Source organism: Balaenoptera physalus, assembly GCF_965194825.1.
Source record: "Balaenoptera physalus genome assembly, chromosome: X".
NCBI lineage: Eukaryota > Metazoa > Chordata > Mammalia > Artiodactyla > Balaenopteridae > Balaenoptera > Balaenoptera physalus.
Window position 1 is genome coordinate 114,492,351 of NC_138903.1, and position 18,620 is coordinate 114,510,970.

Here is an 18,620-nt window from a genome sequence, read left to right on the forward strand (position 1 = left end):
TCACAGGCCGGGGAGAAGAGGCAGGGAGAGGAGGGGCCTCAGCAACTTAATTTTGCAGAAACCCATGTTTAGTCCTTGCCGGCCCCAGCACCCTGAGAACCATCCCAGGAGTCTGACCTACTACTAAGGGACTGCAGCATGCTTAGCAAGTTCAAGAGCTGTCTCTGGAAGGCCGCAAGTTCTCTGAGAAAGTAAAAGATCTGCATACACACAGAGAGTTGTTTTGTTCTGTATATTTTTTCAAGTTTATGTGATCCCGGTGAATCGAACAAAATTAAGGGTGTTTTCTAAGATGCCTTTTAAGGCCTTACAGCTCAAACACCCTACCCTTGTAAAGGGGGTAGGGTGAACCATTCCATCCCTGCCTGGCCTGCAAGGCTGTCGTGTGACTCCAATGAGATCAAGGATATGAAGTCTCCTTTATGAATAACCCCATTGGGAAGGGGTCAGTATCACACAAGGAAGCCCATCACCATCTAAAAACAGTCATTTCTATTAGAATTAGGAGGCTTTTCCTTAAACTGAACCCAAATCTCTGTTTTTCTGGCTCTGGCACTGACCTTCACGATCCTTCCAAGAGAACAGTGCCAGCCCTCTCCATTCCCCCACCCCCACTCACCCCTGTTTTTATCCAGGCCAAACCTCCCCAGTTCCTTCATCTGTTTAACATGTGACATGGCTACAAGGCTCCTACCCGCATCTAGCTGCTCTTCTTTGAGCATGCTCCAAGTTGTGAATGCCCAGTGACCTGGCCAAAAGAGGATTTCCAGCTGTGTCCCTGTAAATATAGTCCTGGATGGCTGAATTTCCCTCTTTTGGAAGCCCACGTTCACACTCATGGTACACAGACACATAGCCACAAATACACACATACATACACATTCCCACACCCGCACATGCCCACATACAAAGTCACCAACGCACAAACACATACTTCACATGCACCACATACTTTTCACACACGATGCATCATAACCACATCACACACGCATGCACTACACACAAGTCCTTTGTACATGCCACGTAGTTCACATACAAATAGCTAATTTATATTGGAAGTACTTTCTTCACCTGAAACGACTAATTTTTTAAAAAGTAAACTCAAGTTCTTTTCAGAGTCTCCATTCTGTATTTTGTTGTTTGAATTCAAGTGCAAGACCTTATATTTGCTACTGCGTTTCCAGTCTGATGAGACCTGTCCCCCTACATATGCCAGTGGTACACCACTGCCTACCCCAGCTCTATTACTTGTACAGAGCAGCTAATATATGTGAAGTAGTTCCCAGATGCTGGGCCCTAGTCTCAGTCCTTTACATGTATGATCTCACTTAAGTCACACAACATCACTTTGAAATAAGTAATTAGTCTTTGGGTACAGTTTTTGACCAGGTAAGAGCTCATTCACTGCAACCCTCCCCCCGCCCCACCAAGAAATGCTGTGCAATATGAAAGGTAACTTTGTGCATAACTATTGATATTCCGTAGGGCTACAATTGCCCTTGGTGCCTCCCTTCAAATGCCTTCCAGAAATCCTCAGGAGTCAGAGGGAGGGAGTAGCTGGCCGATGATTGGGAAGAGTGGGGGAAGTATTCTAAATGTCCCGTCACCCACCCACCCACCTCTTGCTAAGGAGATTGTTGGTACGTCAGAACAATCTTTTGAGGGTTGCAATGGGCAATCGACGACCATATGAAGACATTTGGGAGAGGCATCATTGAGATCTGGGAAGAAGGGGGACCCAGAAAGGTCTTCTTTCCCAGGGAAAGGGACAGCACGACTGACCCACTTGAAATTCTCTCCCCAGTTCACTCCTGGCATTGGATTTAGCCTCAGACAATTGGACTTCTGTAAAGCAGCCAAAACTCTAAAGCTGAAGGGACCCTAGGGCCCACTTTACATACAAATTTGATCTTTTCTTGGGGATGGGACCCAATCGATTCGCTGAGGCCAGGCCTGGTTGAGCCGCACAGGATTAGTTCCCAAAGCTGGGGCGAGTTTGCCAATGAGACACCCCACTTCCCTGGTCATAGCATCAGACTAGCACCCTCATCCACTAATGGCAGGACTTCCCAAAGTTCCTTTGAAAATCATTTGTTTCCACTTCAAAAGGTATTTCTCCATAGGAAAAAAATGTGACACTCTATAGAGCTTAGGTTCCTAGGTTAGGCCACGCTTTACCAACCATAAGGATAGAATGCAGAATCTGTGTGATGAAAACTGGTAGAAAATAATACTCTTGCAAGTGTACCTCAGGCCCCAGCAGTAGAGCTGACATTCATCAAGCTTAAATATCAAATGACAGAAAGCATATTGGGCATTGATAGAGCAGGATACCAGGTCCCTGAGGGTGACGATGGCAACAGGAAAAGCAGTTTCATTCCCTTTTTCACACTTATCAGCCAAGACAACCTAAATGTCCAACTGTAGTGGAATGGTTAAATAAACTATATGACATATCCACTTGTTAGACTAAGTCTACATCCATAAAAATGCTGTTCATGAAGAATATGTAGCGACATGGAAAATGGTATGATTTATGTGTCAAATATGCATTTTTAAAAGACTGGAAGAAAATTCAGCCACAAGGTAAACTAAGAGATCCTTTTAGGTTGGTGGGATTATAGTTATTTTTTTCTCTGTTTCCCAAAATCTCTATTAAGTTTGTTCTTAAATTACTCTTATAATTTAAAAAGGTGTTTAAAAGGCTAACTGAAGGCCTATAGTATACAAATTGTCCATACAATAATTACAATGATCTAAAATCCCACTATACATAGTTTAATCTAAGGGATTTGTTTCTTCAAATTTTAGTTTAAGTGTAATGACCAGATCAGGTCAGCCAAATGTGATCCTCCCAATGATCATGAAATGTCCTCTAACACTGGGTGGGAAAAGGTAGAACTGGTTTGAACCTGCTTTTATAGTTGTGCAATAAGCAAGTTTCTTAGCCTCTTTTAAAATAATATAATAATACCTACATTTCCAGGTTATAAATAATAATCGTTATGATTTTTAATAACTATTTAATAATAGTTATATTATTGTTATTGGAGATATCATTATATTAAGTGCCTTCTATGGTTCATGTATCAAAAGATGTGTTTTAGTCCTTCTTCAAATATTTACTGTGTACCAGTCATCTTACACAAATGATCTCATTTAACTTTCATAACAACTCTTTGAGGTAAGTATTATCTTCATTGAAAAGACAAAAACTCAGAGAGGTTCAGTAACTTGCCCACGGCCACACAGTAGCTGAGCAAGGATTACAACCCCTTTTGGTCCGATTTCAAAGCTTGAGTGAGATTAAAAGAAATAACACATGCAAAGCTTCTAGCGCTATGCTGATATAGAGCAGACATTTACTAGGTGGTCAGTACAATGTTGATGATGTTCCCTTGCCCAGAGTTCAAATTCTGGTCTTTGATCTGCTTGACTACTTATAGATTCCTTTCTATGAAAAGGTGCACATTTCAATTGAAAGATGCAATGCAAACACCACCTGTGTCCTTATTGCTGGGGCTCTGAGTCACTAGGAAACGATTTCTGTTTCCTTCTGGCAGTATCATTTGTTCTCACATGTATCAGCAGAAGTAGGTAGATGGCATGTTTGATGAGCCTTGGCAGCTACTGTCACGTCTCAGATACACTTCTTGAGAAACCACGCGGCTTCCTCGGGATAGGCACCTGCTACCCAGCAACTGGTAGGTCCCTGCACTCAGGGATGCTTATTAAATGCCTGGGGCCTATCTTGAACCCCTGTTCCAACAATTATCTGTATAGTTTGGCTGACCCGTAATTGTTACCCCTCCCGCTTTCCTCCACTAAGCAGGGGCTGCAGGACCTCCTCAGAAGCCGACAGGGGTAGGAGCTAGAGAAGATTTTAAATTCCTAAATCCTCAGAGGGACTCACTAATAGATTATCTTGCATGGTGGAGTCCAGGGTCAGTGAGGAGTAGCATGCAGGACGAATAAGAGAGGTGAAGGAGAGGGAGGAATTGAAGGCATCCTCCAGAGACTGGGAGCACCTGAAGCCCGGCCTCTCAGAGCTTTTTCTGCCATGACTCTCAATACTTCTCTACTCTGTAGCCTCTTTATCCCTCCCTGAGATTATATCCACCCCCTACCCTCAACTTCTTAACCTTCACCCACCACTCTCTGCCCAAATGCAGCTTCAGCTTGTAGTGACTTGTTTTTGTCTCTAGAGGGAGGCAATAGCATCAGGGAGGAAAGGGCACAGATCGGGGTCTTCTCTTACTTTACCAAAGGGTAGATTTTATTTTCCTTTAACTGCGAACAGATAAATAACAACTAAATGGAACAGTATTTTAGGTGCTGCAAAATATATCTCAGAGAAGCATCATCGCTCCCCTCATCTACCCCCCAACCTTGATGGCTGCTAGAAAAAGGGTGGCCTTGGGAGCCCCTCCTAATTTCTAGGTTAGAGGTAGAAAACAAAAACAAAAACAAAAAAACAAAACAGAAGTCGTGGGGGCAGTTTAGCCAAGGAATATTTATGCTGTCTTTCTCTTGGGTACAATGGCACACATTTAAGAGACAGGGTCTGGACTGGGTGTGAAGTGAGGGTTGGGGAGCTCAGTCCATAGCTGGGGTGGGAGGAAGTCTAGATGCCGAGCAGGTAGTTTGAAACTTTCCTGTATGGAGTATTACGTCTGAAACGTTGGTTTCATTAACACTGCCAGGAGAAACTGCAGAGTGAGAATTGGACTTAGGGCCCAGTTCTTCCGGGCTGCATTAGGGCTGATAAAAACATCACCCTAAAAGAAGAGGGGCTATTTCAAGAGTGTCAGACACAACAGTAATGAGGAAAATTGGCTTAGTCAGTCGGCTTCAGTACCTGAACACCCCGGTTGAGACCCTCTGGGCTATATGGGCAGGGCGTGAGTAAAAGCAAGAGAGGGAATTAGCCTTTTCTTGAACATTTATTAGACATGTTAGACATTTGGCTGACACTTTCCATATTTTACCTCCTTGTCATCTGAACATGTCTAAGGCAGGTGTTAACAGCTCCAATCTACAGATGAGAAAACTGAGTTTCTGAGAGATGAAGTAACCTTCCCAAGATCACAGAGCAAGTAAGTGATGGAGCTGGGATACAAGCTCAAAGCTGTCTGAAGGTCCTCATCTTTAAAGGGTTTTACTCACATTTTTCTTGTGAAAACCAAGGTCTCCCTCTTCAATAAAATTCACATTTTGGTTCCTTGCCTGTAATGGGGGTTATTAAAGCATCTTGGAGCTTTTAGCTTCTTCAAAGTTGAAGTTTGTTCCCCATTTCACAGGTAAGAGTACTGGACTGGAGTGAACCAGACAGTCTTCATGAATTCAGGTGGGACTTAACACAAAAGAATTTAGATAGGTGGTCCAGTGGTTGAGCGTATGTGTGTAGGGGTGGGAGGCAGAGGCCTCACAGGATCGACTGTGAGGAAGCGGAAGTGGAGTTGGTATATTCAGAGGAGAGTGAGGAGGTGTCAGACTGGCCCCCAAAGCAGCAGGAAAGCCAAGTGCCTGAGATCAGATGCTGGGAGACACCAAAGTTTGCGTGAACTTCTTGTACAGATTTACCAAGGGGCTTCAGCTACTCTGTGCCCTGTGTGACTTACACTAGCCTCTCTAGCAACAGCCCCCCCACCTGCACTTTTAAAAAAAAGACTTTCTGGCTATGTAGTAGTTTAGGCAATGCTTTTCCTGCCCACCCAGGATGAGGTGCTGACCCAGGCCCAGCTGGGGGTGAAGCTTTATGGATGTTACAGCTGCTTCTCGTCCGCACACCAGGCTCATTTGTGCCAGTTGAAAGGGCACAATAATAACAGTAGCAATTTAAATCGTGCTCCTCGCTTTCCGCTTTCCCCCCTGAAAAGTGGCGAAGTGACTCACCACTGTTGAATTGTCCTTCTCTATCCACTCCCTGACCTCTTTGCGGCAGTCTAGGCTGGTTCCCTGGGGGCTGAGCTGGAAGCCCGTTCTTCCAGCGGCCCTTTAGCTGTGACGGAGCCAACCCCCCCCCCCAGTAAATGTGTTCCCCCAAAATGCGATGTATTGTTTTAATTTGAAATTCTCAGATGAGGCTGCTTGGAAGGCATTAGAGCAGCATGAACCCATTAGGTAAGCACAGTTCTCCCCGCCAAACATGAATAATACAAAATGGGACCCATTCAGGAATCTTTTGAGGGGGCTCTGCTTGTTTTTCTATATGCAGTTTCATATGGAGGTGACTGGTCTGCTTGAAATTTACTACATACCAACTTCTGGTGGTAATGCCATAAAAATAGGTCCCAGGGGAGCTGTGAAATCATTCCCTTACTCCATCCTGACCCCTCACCCCCATCCCCATCCATACCCAATTCCCCTGACCCTATGGCTAGAAAATGCTCATTCTCTGCTCTTTCTTTCAGCACCAGCCTAAGGAGAGCTCCCAGAACTGGAGGTGGTGAGGTGCTTATGAGCCTAGAGTAATTAAAGATTTTGAGGTGTCAACAAAGCAGGTAATTAGGTGGAGAAGGTATCAGCTGTCTGAGAGACAAAGAAAAGTAATTATGCTGAGCACTCTTGGAGCTGTCAGTAAACTCCAAAGAAAGCTTTGTTGGGAGGTGATACTGTTTGATAGAGACTTCAATGCCTAGCAGAAATGAGGGACTCTTGGTGAGGCTGCCTGGAACAGAAGAAAGGTTTAGGGAGCTTGGCAAACCTGGATTCAAATACCAGCTCTGCCTCCCAATGGCTGTGTGACCCTGGAGAAGTTACTTAACTCCTCTGACTTCGATTTGTGATGTGCAAAATATTAAGTCATAGCTCTAATTACCTCATCAGGTCATTGTGAAGACTCAAGGAGATAATGCATGTAACAGCACTAGCACAATGTCTGGTATACAATAAGTGCTTAATAAATGGTAACATTATCATGATCACTATTATTATTCTTACTATATACCAGGCATTCTCTATAGGAGCCCAGAGTTTAAAAGGAGAGACAAATAATCGCAGTTATGCATGATCGTGTCATGAGAAGTATGAAGAGTGTAACTATGATGGCTCAAAGGAGGGAGCCCTCAACTGGGAGGGAGGGGTACAGAAAAGCAGAGAAAGTTTTGTGACTCCTGAGTTAGGTCTTAAAAAAATAAGTAGGAGTTTTTCACGAGGCCCAGGGGGAAAGGGATTCCAGGCAAGTGTATGTGCCCACACAAAGCCAAAGAGGTGTGAAACAGCCAAGCCTTGAGCTAATAGTTGGGCTTTGCTGGGCACGAACTGGGATCTCCTGGGGGAGGGGGGGGGAAATCAGTGACCAAGAATCTTTCCAGTTTATTCCCACCAGCCCCTGAACCGCGCCTTAGGCGCCCTACCTGGCCAATCACGTGCGACGCCCTCCTCTTCTTTCCTCTAAGCAGTCAGGTAAGCTCACACCCAGCCCCCAGCGGGCCTGGTGCGCACAGCGGGGGGTCGGCGGACCCAGAGCCGGCAGATCAGGCCAAGGGGAGACTGTGCCCAGGTCGCGGGCCCCTATCTCCTTCCTCGTCCCAGTCCTGGTGCAAAGCCCCCCTCCACCCCCAATTAAAAAAAAAACCACCAAGCACACAGCCACTTGGGTTCTTTAGACAACCCCGTGCTCTCTCACACACCACACCGGTGAACTCACGCCGCGACCCCCCTCCAAGACACACACGGTCTTCAGCCCTCCACCCTAGCACGTACATTGGCTGCATGCGTCCCCACCACACACATGAATACATCACACTCAAACACACACAGACATTGCACCCTCACACACACAAACCTTTGAACACACACGCCTTAAGTAAGCTCACATATAAAGACACCTTGCTCACAAACACACACACTACACACCACAACAACCACCGCCCGTAAACCCACATTGACACAGCACAGCTAAGGGTAAACACACATCAAACAAATATATACACACAAGCTTCAACGGGCACACACACATACACACACTGCATACACATACACACTACAGCACGACCACAAACCCCGGCAGAAACATACATCGAACACACCCGTATCCAGACCGCACCCACATAGTCACACTGTCATCGGGCAGAAACACACAACCTACAAACGTGCACACACAAACACCGCACAAACACACGCTCCACGTCCGAGCGCAAACCAAATACACTTCACACCCAGCACTCGGACTAAAACATGCAACACTCACACACACCCCACACCCAGCCACACACGGAACTCACAGGCGAACCGCACTTGCGCGCGCGCACACACGCGTACATGCATACATACATACACATACAGCCCGCCCCCTCCTTCCCTCAGGGCGGAAGAGAAGGGGGCGAGGATGGGAGGAGGGGGAAGAAAGGAGGGGGGGATGGGCGGGCGAGGCGCTGCGGGCACAGACGCTCTTTTCCCTTTGACCTGGGGTGTTGTTCCCATTAACCCGCCTGTTCCCCATTCCCGAGCAAAGAGAGTGAGTGAGTTGGGTCCAGACGGGATCCAGTCCGAACCCGGGAAAACTGGAAGGGCTGGGGAATCCGCCGGCGGGCGGAGGGCACGTGAGCTCCAGCCGGGACCCTGATTCTGCGTTGGTCGACCCTGCCGGAGGCTCCTCCCCCCAGCCGCCTCCCTCTCAGACCCCTTCGCAGCTTTGACCTCTGCTCCCCACCGCGGGGGGAGGTGGTGGAGGGGGTGGGGGCTTCTTCCCCTCCTACCCGGGAGAGTGAGCAACTGTTAGGGGTGGAAAGCTTTACTGGTTTCAAGAAGTAAGGAGTTTAGATCTGCAGAAAAGCTTTTTGCGAAACCTGTTCTAATCTAGTTTGAAGACGTCTCCTAATAGAGAGCTCACTATTTTGCAAAGCAACTAATTTTTACATAAAAGGCAATGGTTATTAGAAATCACCGACACCGCGCTGGACACATAGTAGGGCGTTATAAATGTTCCTCCTTCCCGCTTTTGTCAACAAATCTGGCAGGGCTATCTGCAGCCCAGCACCAGCCCGCGACAGCTCTGGGGCAGTCGGTGAGCTTTTTCTAGCGCACAAGCCCTCTGGAGAACAGCCGCCTTGGCCAGGGAGCCACCGGCGGCAGGGGGCGGTAGTGTCGCTTAGGGTGCTTTGCACGTCTGGCGGCATAGCCCCCGCGGGACAGTCTGAGGTCCCCTCCCTCTGTGGCGGGCTACAGGGGTCACTCTAGAATACTCCGCGGCCAGATGAACATCTGGCTCCTGTCCTCCGCCTGCCTCCTTTCTGTAGAGATGGACAGCAGGTGAAGGAGAGGAAGAGGAAGAGGACTTCCGCCTGAGGCGGCGCATTGTGTAAAGCGCCTTGCGGTGCAAAGTGCACAAGCTTCGGAGTCCGTATAGGTTCGAATCCCAGCTCTACCACTTCGCAGCTGACTACCTTGGCAGGTCACTGTCTTAAGTTGCGGGGTGGGTGTGAAATTTAAAGGAGGAAATATATGTAAAGCGCTAATTCCAGTTAAAGTCCAAAGGGTGTCCATTCCCTCTCCCTAACCCTCACCAAGGATAAAGATTTGGGAGTTTGGGAAAGAGGGGGATCAGAGGCCGGAGATATGGCCACCAGGTAATGCCTCTAAGCCAGAAGATGGACAGAGGTTCAGTTAGCACTCAATTTCTTAAGCGATGTGCTGTATTTAAGGGAAATGCCTGCACCAGTGATTTTAGTGACGCCACTCACTAGCCACAGGACATTTCAGTTCACAGCGCCAGTCCTCGGGGCTGCAGTGAGGCCACTCTGCCCATCACCTCACCTCTCACAGGGACTTCCTAAACCCTTCCCACCCCCACCCCGAATTCTTCTCCCCCTTTCCAAGTTGCTGAGTTATTTTTTAGTTGTAATGAACACTCATTGGATGCCAGGGACATCTTCTCTAACCTTATGCTTTGCCAGTGCCTAGCACAGTGCCAGATACAGCACAGGCTGTATACATGCGGCAAAGTGACGCCCTGGGTGAAATCCCTTGGAAACACTGAGACTTAAGGGCACATAAGGAGTTATCATAAGGACTCGAGAGAGAGGATTCCAATAGCAGCACCCCAGGCATTGTGGGGATGGAGGGCAGTGGCTTTTGAATAGGGGGCTATTCCGTTCCTCCTCAAAACCCTCCAGCCCTAAGCTTCCCTGGAAGGGGGTTGTCTCACTGTGGCTGAGGCTTCTGCAGTCAGTTAAGAAGAGAGCCTCTTTCCTGGAGGGCAGAGGCCCTGGCCAGCTAGAGGGTGAGTCACTATCTCAGAGTTGGGCAGCAGAGGTGGCACTAAAGTGACAATGAATTAGTCCAAGATGGCAAGGGGATACTACCTGAGTGATGATCAGAAGGGGATAAAGCCTTTGAGGCTGGGATTAAGTGGTAGGACGTCTATATGCTTAAACATAGTCAGCACCTAACCCACCTCCACACTTCTACCCCTCCAAGTCCCAAAGGATAGCCAGGCAGCTTCTTAGAGGAGGAAGTGGAGTGGAAATCATCCTTTGGGAGACCTGGGTTCCAATCCTGACTTGGATACTTGCTGTATAACCTTGGGCAAGCCCTTTTCCTTCCTGTTCTCAACACCAGAAGGAAGTGTTAAGTGGGCAAGGGGCTCTGTGCTGGGCCCTGTGCTAAGTATTTTACCAGTGTTATTTCACACACTGTTCCCCTTAGTGCTATGTGGTGAGCATTTATTCCGCTATGTTGCAGTTGAGAAAACTGAGGCTGAGTGATATTCAATCATCATCTACTTTCTAATATATCATGCAGTCTTTATGTATTTATGTTACCAAGACAATCACTGTAACTCAAGCCAATAACCTGCCAGTCCTCTGCCTAAATTGGCTCCTTATGCACTCAGGTTCAAATCATGTCTCCTGGCTGCCCCCAAAGCCAACCCGTGTTGCTTTCAAGGCGGTTGGCTACCTGGGTGGGTTTCTCTTTTCATCTTCGGTGACACCCACCTACCCCCAATTCAGATCTTTCCCTGGCATATCAGCATAAGATCCCACATTGGAAAGCAAGCATCACCAGAAAGGTGCACCCCAGTATCAGTCCCTTATCACAAGGGTGGGGATCTGGCTGCAAGATGTCGCAGTGGGGAAGGGGAGCAGAGCTGCCAGGGCCAGAAGGAGGGGCTGCATAAAAAACCAAGAGGAGAGACAGAGAGAGAGAATGCCAGGGACAAATTGGACCAGCCTCAAACTGCCGCTCCCTCCCTTTCTCCCCCTCTCCTGATCCGGTGCTCTAGAATGTATAAAGGGGCAGCACCCAGCCCATTTTCAGCAGGTGGAGAGGGAGAGATCCTCTCCTTCAAAGGAAGGGAAAACCACCCTGAGCATTCAAATTACATTCCTGTGGTGGGTAAGATTTATTTAATTACTGAGGGGTGGGGGTAGGAAAGAGGAGCAGGGGAAGAGGGCGCCTTCTTGGTAGTGCTGGTGCTGAGGTGGTACTTTTAGTGAAAAGAGCGCCACCCATGCTGCTGCCAGAGCCAGAAGCTCGCTCCCTTTGCTAGGGGTTAAGAGAGACTCGCCACTGGGCTTCTGGATCTCATTTCCAAGTCAGATCCCTATGAGCCACATCTCTGAGCCTTTGGGGAATAAGTCCATGTCTTCCTTGGCTACCTCAGTACCTATGTATGCCTGGGGTCAGCAACTGCCCTCTATCCTTCCCCCTCCCCTTCCTTCCTCCTCTCCTTTGCCTAGGTTCTGCTCCTTCTCCTTCCCTCTTGCTGGGCTAAACTAGAGTCTCTGACATTCTTGATTCTCTTCTCCTCTTTCTTTTCCATCCAGTCAACAACACTCTCCCTTCATCCATTTACTTCATCCAGGAGAGGAGAAAATTCAACTGGGAGGGAGTGTAATTGTGTATTTGAAATTCTCCCCACTTGAGATCTTGCGCTTATAACCCCGTATTGCCCTTGTTGCGTCAGATGAGAATATTTTGTGCTTGTGAATAATACATTTTTGCTTGGCTGAATAGTGATTTGAATATATGATTGTTGGGTTGCAGATTAGAAGAAGGCATTTTTGGAAGCAGTATTAGAAGGTAAGATGGTTTGGGCAGGTGTGAATGGCCTTCTGACTTCTCCAGGTGCCAAGAAGATAGAAAAAGAAAGATGAAGACTGTAGTAGTGTGTGTGTGTGTGTGTGTGTGTGTGTGTGTGTGTGTTGGGGGTGGGTTACTGAGACCATTCTCATCCAGATAGGTAGAGGAATTCTGCTTGCTTTGTTGTTCATTGAACTCTGAACAAAATGATCTTTCTTGTCTCTGAGTTTGAAAGATCAGAGGCCCTGGACAAGATGGCGAACAAAGATCAGGAAGAGTGAGGCAAGGAGGGGCCGGGAGTCGCTCCTTGTGCAGTCCTTGTGTGCAAAGGGCTGCCACCTGCCCTTCAATGCCATACTAGTCAGGGCAGAAGGGAAGTGATGAGGGGTAACAAAAAGTGTGCTGAGCGGGGTTCCAGGAGTTTGGGGCCTGCCTTTTGGCTCTGCCACTAATTAGCTCAATGCCCTTTGGTAAGTTTCTTCTCCATCTGAACCTCCACCTCTGCCTTTCCTTCGCCTGTAATGTGAGATTGTGTGGCATGGCCAACGGAAGAGAAAGGGAGCCCTCAAAGGAAGGGACCCTTGGGCTGAATCTTGAAAGAGAAATCAGCTTTGAATAAAGGGAGAGATGATTGTGGGGTATGATAAGAAGCAGTGGGAGTAGCCCCGGGAATTTAGCAAACAGGTATGCGTAAGGCACTGAGTTGGCTGCTGCGTAGAAAATTGCTATGAATCAGCTCCTGCCCCACCGCGGGAGCTTCAGAGAGAGAGTGGGGGAATCTGAGCGACAGAGCGAAGCGCTCGAAGCGCCTGCAGCTCGTCCCAGGACGGGTCGTAGTCGCGCCGCAGGACTGACCAGCGGCTCACGCAGCCATTTATTCCCTGGCCGGACCAGGAGAGTCGCCAAGAGGTAGTGCAGGGGCAGGGCTCCAGGGGCCTGAGTGCAGCCCCTCGAGGGGCTGAGTGGGAGGTGAGTGCCCTCCAAGCGGAGCGCCCGACGTGCGGGAGGGAGAGGAAGCCTGCGGGTCCTGAACTAGGTGCCCAGCTTTTCGCGTTCAATGGCTCAAACGTGGAGCACGCAAGAAAGATTGCCTTTTTCAAATTCTCGGCAGCGGCAAGCAGCAAGAGTGGTTTCTGCGCGCGGCGGGGCTTTGCTTAACTTTGCAGGTTCTGCGCGCTCTTGAGCCACGTAGGGGCGAGACGCAAGGGGCGCAACCCCGCCTGACCACGCTCGCAGCGGCAACCTGTGGCCCGGGACAACCCTTCGAGGGGAGGGCGCCAAGTCTTGGCTGGCCGGTTCCTGTCCCTTTCCCCCTCACCCTGCTCCCCCTCCCTTCACCTTCACCTAGCTCTGGGTAGAGGGCAGACTACCGGGCTAGGGCTCCATTAGGGAGGGAGAGGGAGACCCGCTTAGACCCACTCTCCACTCTGGCGCACAGAAACCTGCAGAGGGGCAGCGATGCTCTCTCTTTCCAGCTGTGGGCAGCGGCAGCGTGGCCCTGTGTCCTGGAGGTGGCTACGTCCTGTAGAAGAATCAAGGACTAGGCAGAAGTGAGGACTGTGTCTCCACCGTGTTCTTAGATAAACCGGATAATAATAAATGACACTGGTTGTGTTTTGGGGCTTGGAGATGCTCACAGACTTGCCCAAGGCCACTCAGCTCCTTAGTAACTAGGCAGACCTCCTGACTCCTGGTCTAGGGTTTTTGTTTGTTTGTTTGTTTGTTTTTTCTTTTTTGCACTGCGTCATAGCCAAGACAGTGGTGTAATTTTGAAGGAGGATAGATACAGGTAGGTAGACATTGATTTTTTTAAAAAAAATACGTTTATTTAAATGTAGTTTAAAAATACCATTCCTATCAGGAAAACATCTCCCACAGCCCCAATTCCCTATGACAGCCATTCAGACAGGATTTTGAAAAAGAAAACTGCAGAAAATTGAATGCTTCTTGGGGGAGATACAATCAAAGGAGAAGGGAAGCAGGTGGGAGTGGGGGAACAAAGGTGAAAGAGAGGTAGCTCTCAGCACAGATTTGGAGAACAACTTTATTCTGAAGGTTTCCTTGACAGGTCTCTGTCCAGATGGTTTGGGGAAGCGTCCCTACTGGTCTTTCCTCTCTCGTGTCCACTCTGTAGAAACCTCAGCTGTGGTCTAGAGGGGCAAATGTTTGATGGTTCTTTCTTTAATTGAGAGCCTCCTCCTTCCCTCTGTTGTAGCAAATACATTGGGTAAGTCTGTTCTCTGTGTGTGTGTGTATGTGTGTGTAAATGCATATGTGAGAACGCATGAGGATGTGTGTGTGTGTGTATGTTTGTGAGAGGAAATGTGTGTGTCTGTAAGGGAATATGTCTTAAAGAAGGGGGCTTGGGACCAGGGGAGTTGAGAAGATGGGAAAAATGAATCAGAGTTTACCGAATGCATACTATAAACCTACAGTTGAATAAGGGTCTGAGTAGCGCTGGTGGACCTGAAGAAATAGTCAATTCTTAACATTCCTTAAAGGAACAAAGGAGAGGAAATGTATTTAAATGAGGGCAGGGAAGGACGATGTTAGACCCATGTCAGACTCTTGATATTTATGTGACCTTCAACTAGGCTGTAAGACCCCAAGGACAGGAACTGGGACTTTCCACTCCAGATGCCCCCCCCCCCTTTCCTCCACCATCCCTAACATGGATGGCTTGCACACTGTGCTGAGGAAACCAAAGGTAGGGACTAAATCCCTTTTGTGGGCCAATTAACTTTTTTCTACATTTCAGAGCCTAGGCTGATCCCCCCCAACCCCCACAGTTAGTTGCCTTGCATTCCTGATCATGAAAGACCCAGTGAAGAAACAGTTCAACTCATCCCCTCTGAAAGTGAGCTACCTGCTGACAGGATGTGGTACCCACTTTTACCTTCTATGGATGGTACAAGGGCATTCTTCAATGGGGGCACTGTCTGCTTCATTCCAGATAGCAGCACTTCTGCTCAGTCTTCCTTTCAAATATGACTCGCAGGTATTTGGCGGGGGAGGGGGGACAATTCCTCACCTTGGTACAGCACTGTACCCTTTGGAGGATTCTTTCATGTCACCCTGTCTTTTATTTAATCTTTACCATAGCCACACGTGATAGATATCATGGTTTTTACTTTGTAAGGTGATGGAACTGAGGCTCACAAAAGTGAGATAATTAGCTCTAAGTGACTTGGTTGGTGAGTGTGTGAACTTACAGGTGGTAAGGCTGGGATTTGAACCCAAGTTCTAGTCCATATCTCAGGACCTTTTCAGGATGCCATGCTGTCAGCTTGGGGAGTGGGCTGAGGCAAGAGACGTGATGGGAGGAATACATAGGGCTTTTGGTGCTTTTCTCTTCTATTCACTCCTCTTCTCTACCTTTCATAATAGTGTTTTTCAAAACCATATATATCTGTATCTTTCTATCTATCATTACCTACCTATCTTATTTACCTATCATATCTTTCTTCTTCTTCTCCTCCTCCTCCTTCTTCTTCTTCTTCTTCTTCTTCTTCTTCTTCTTCTTCTTCTTCTTCTTCTTCTTCTTCTTCTTCTTCTTCTTCTGCTTCTGCTTCTTCTTCTTCTTCTTCTTCTTCTTCTTCTTCTTCTTCTTCTTCTTCTTCTTCTTCTTCTATCTATCCTATCAATCATCTACCTTCATTCCCATTTCCCAAGAATAGTGTGCATAAAGAAAGACCTCAAAATCTAGCCATCTCCTTAGGAAAGAAAATAATCTTGACTCAGGCCATCCCAGTTCCAGGCAGCAGATGTTGGTGATGTATACCAAGAAATACTGTGGTTTGGTGGGAAGGGCAAGACCAGGCCTGGGGATAGTCTAGTTCTCAGATTGTATTCCTCCATGGCATGTTAGTGCAACTTCAGTTAAGTTACAACCTCTCTGGAGTCCTAGTTTGTTGTTATCTGTAAAATGGGAACATAACACCAAACCTACCTCCTTCCCAGGGGTTGTTGTGAGAATAAAGTGGCATGATTCATTTATCCATGAATCACAAATAGCTGTTTTAATTACAAGACCTTTATGTTCTCTCAAAACTGTCAAGAGTTTATAATCCTATGATTACCCAACAAACACATTGAACACCTATTGTGTGCTAGGGTCGGGAAATAATGGACATGTGGAAAGCTTTTGGGAACATGAAAAGCACAAGAAAAATTAGACATTAAAAAATTACCTTCTATTGATGGAACATCTTACTTTTTTTACTTTTTCTGCTACAACATAATAGAAACAGCAACCGAGAGGGAAAAAAGAGATAAAGGGTGACACAGCTTGTGATGCCAGCACTATTATGCACTCTGACACATACTGCAGATAATACTGAGAATATCTATATCTTGTTGTACCTTCGGATATGACCTCCCTTGGTTTATCAAATCAGGCTTTGATTATGTGTCCATGCTTTTGATTTCATTATTTAGCTATGAATTATTTTGTAGCTATTAAGAGCAAGGGTGGATGAGGCAGTGGAAAGAGCCCTAGGTCTGAGAACTGGGTTCTTGTCTAGATTCTGTGTCAAATTGCTGTGTGGCCTTGGGCAATCTCCTGTCTCTCTTTGAGCCCCAGTTTTTTGAACTCTAGAATGGAAGCTTTGGGCTAGATGATGGCTAAGGTCCCTTCTATCTCTGATCCATTCTAATCTAAGAAGTTCTGGAAACATTTTTTGATACCAGGGCTTTTCTGAATGTATTTTAACAGTACTACCTTTGGTTTATGAGCTTCTGTTATGGTTTGATGGACTGACTCACGTATTGAAGAACGCTGCCCCCAAATTTAATTATTTTGGGGCATTACACCACATAGGGTAAAATGAGCCATTTTGTTCATCACGACTGCAGCCTTTGCTGAAATGGAGGTTATGGGATAGCAACTTAAAGGCTAACTCATTAATGCTCAGGGACGAATGAGGTAATGTGCCAGCAGACCAAATTGGTGCCTGAATGTTTTCATCTAGAGACCTGTATCTCTTTCTCATGTTGTGATATATTAATGGGGATGTCTTTATCCATTGTCACTGCCTGTAGACATTTGAATACCGTAGATGCAATGCCTTTTGGGCACTCAGCCCTGCACACTATCAATTTCTCAAAGTCCAAATTCTCTCAACGGCTAGAAGCAAAATTCTGATGGTGCCATAAAGTGCCTAATTTATTAGGATTCTATCGATGGCATCAGTGCAGTCCTGCTTTTCTCTCAGAGGTGTTTACTAGTGAGCACTGCACCACCCCTAACTATTTAATGGGGGCAATGGAGTAAATTAGTCCTCCAAATTGTGAAGGCTGTGGATTTATGCCTAGCTGAAACATTTCTGTCCTCACAATGTCGAAGAGGGTGACCTTTCTGATGTTAATTTGTTTCTCCATCTGTGCCATGCGTTTCAGGAGGACGTGAGGAACAAGCTTGATGCCACTCATGTGTGTTTTCCCTCTTCGTATTGCTGGAGAGTTGATCTGGTTGTGCCTCTACTCTTTGTTCAAATTCTCTCTCTTGGTAGCTGCTAATATCCTAGCCCCTTTACTGATTCAAATGAAATTATATGTTATTTTGCTAGTGACGATGTGAAATTGGATGGTTTAAAAGACAGATAAATTTTTGAGACTTACGAGCATTTTACTAATCTGAATAATAGCATTTAAAAAATGGATCTATGCAGTTAGTTTTTCTAAATTTTATAAGATAATTTTTTATACTTGACCCTGATGTCATTGGAGATTGAAGAAGAAAGATCTATTCACAACAATCTCCCAAGATCTTTTTACCCGTTTTCATTTAATTCAAATTTAGTAGAGAGTGAACTAAGTCAGATGCATTGATACAAATTCTAATTTTATGTAATTACTTTTTTTTTTTTAAAGCACCATCGGTTTTTTTTAAAATTAATTAATTTATTTATTTATTTTTGGCTGTGTTGGGTCTTCGTTTCTGTGCGAGGGCTTTCTCTAGTTGTGGCAAGCGGGGGCCACTCTTCATCGCGATGCGCGGGCCTCTCACTATCGCGGCCTCTCTTGTTGCGGAGCACAGGCTCCAGACGCGCAGGCTCAGCAGTTGTGGCTCACGGACCTAGTCGCTCCGCGGCATGTGGGATCCTCCCAGACCAGGGCGCGAACCCGTGTCCCCTGCATTAGCAGGCAGACTCTCAACCACTGCGCCACCAGGGAAGCCCCTGTAATTACTTTTGAAACCTGATATTTTCTGGTAAAGTCAGGCCCTCTGCAAAGAACCTTCACTATCAATGTGTTTATTAAAAACCAGTGCTAAATATCACATGTACATTATTCATTTAATTCTTACACAGTTGGTGAAATGGATACTGGATCATTTCCCCATTTTATAGAGGAAGCCACTGAGGCTCAGAATTCAACAAACTGTCCTAAGCTCACACAGCTAAGAAATCACAAAGCTTGGCCTTGAACTCAGTTCTATTTAGCTCTGACTCCAGGGACCATTACAGATATTTGTCTAAGGATATTGTTTTTGCAAATGTGTTGAATTCTATGCTGAAATTGAGAGGGCTTACTTTCGTCTTCCTTCTTCCTTTTTGATGTCATGGTCACTTCAGGCCAATGCCAGGGCGTGC

At 46.7% G+C, this 18,620-nt stretch overlaps 1 protein-coding gene and 1 long non-coding RNA gene across 15 annotated transcripts in view; both read left to right on the forward strand.

Annotated features, from left to right (window-relative positions):
* Positions 1 to 18,620, forward strand: part of LOC309652040 — a 655,586-nt gene that overhangs the window by 194,459 nt on the left and 442,507 nt on the right. The gene's annotated exons all lie outside the window — the stretch shown is intronic.
* The window catches only part of ARHGAP36 (Rho GTPase activating protein 36), a 31,162-nt gene that overhangs the window by 1,210 nt on the left and 11,332 nt on the right, over positions 1 to 18,620 (forward strand). Inside the window, exons 2-6 of one of the 14 annotated variants that reach the window (XM_082445358.1) lie at positions 5,015 to 5,096; positions 5,301 to 5,347; positions 6,414 to 6,503; positions 7,317 to 7,407; positions 9,243 to 9,397. The exons of 1 other annotated variant lie outside the window; for it this stretch is intronic. The gene's annotated coding sequence lies outside the window, so the exon portion shown is untranslated. Of the gene's footprint in view, positions 1 to 5,014; positions 5,097 to 5,300; positions 5,348 to 6,413; positions 6,504 to 7,316; positions 7,408 to 9,242; positions 9,398 to 12,007; positions 12,028 to 18,620 lie in introns of those variants that run through there. 12 more of the 14 variants (XM_082445359.1, XM_082445355.1, XM_082445356.1 and 9 more) reach the window with 12 other exon arrangements.